The sequence below is a fragment of the Trachymyrmex septentrionalis genome, unplaced genomic scaffold (genome assembly GCF_001594115.1).
Source record: "Trachymyrmex septentrionalis isolate Tsep2-gDNA-1 unplaced genomic scaffold, Tsep1.0 scaffold11, whole genome shotgun sequence".
Taxonomy (NCBI): Eukaryota; Metazoa; Arthropoda; class Insecta; order Hymenoptera; family Formicidae; genus Trachymyrmex; species Trachymyrmex septentrionalis.
The window spans coordinates 1,037,724-1,038,830 of record NW_017304228.1 but is presented as its reverse complement, the minus strand read 5'-3'; positions in this window follow the sequence as shown (position 1 = coordinate 1,038,830).

The following is a 1,107-nucleotide window of genomic DNA, read 5'->3' as shown; positions in this document are numbered from 1 at the left end:
TAAAGATAACTTGTCATTCACCCAACATGCACAGCAGCGCAATTATCATAACAGTCATATGAACTGTAAAATAAAATTACATTCAAATCGTAATAATAAATAACTATAAATTATTTATTAGATAACTGTAAATGTTATTTTTAAGATTAACTGTGCAAGTAAATATATTACAAGATTAACTCTACAAGTAAATATATTACAAATAAAATATATTAAAAATCAGAAAATAAATACTTACTTCACATTAAAGTTACTCCACCGTCGCTCAATTCCTCGCAAGTCCTCCTCCTATTCAAGTTTCTTCATCGTACTCACACAAACATAATACAACACTCTCAAAAACTATTAATTACATTCGTACGCTCGCTTTAATTATTAGAATATAACGATTACGCGACACTTCGCACTTCCGATTTCAATCTTATTATTGTGTCATATTGTGAAATAATTTGTAATTCTTATTTCTATGTCAAACAAACGAAATTGTATAAAATTATCATACTTTTATAAATAACTATTGCATTAATATACAAATTGTTAATGATATAAAGAAATTTACCTTCAAAATTGATCATTGCTAATTGTTGAACCATAAAAAATAATTGCGTGTTATATTTCTTAGTCTTACGCGATTGCGTTCTAACACAAAGAATGATTTATGTGTATGCCGTTACCTGCCTTCTCTAGTCGCGGAGTTTGAATGATTGTGTGCAGCGATTTTTTATAAATACAGAGCGCGTTAGGAAAAAGAAACAAAGCCATTTATTAACCGAAATTAATTCAAAGTATTATAAATGTATATAGCAAATATTCTATTCGTTAATCCTAAATTAAATAAGAAACTTTTATTGCGAAAAATATTATCAAAGATCATGATGAAGTAATCCTGGTTGAGATAATATTTTTCGCAATAAAAGTTTCTTATTTAATTTAGGGGAAATTATTAAGCATCTCAGATTGATTGTGTTTAAAAATTCAAACATTTCGGCGCACAGTTACATATGAGAAAATTTGATCTTCATATACATGTGAATGACCGAACGTTTCGGCTCGCAATTATATCTTAAATTTATAAATAAAAAATATTATATTATTTGGAACATCTAA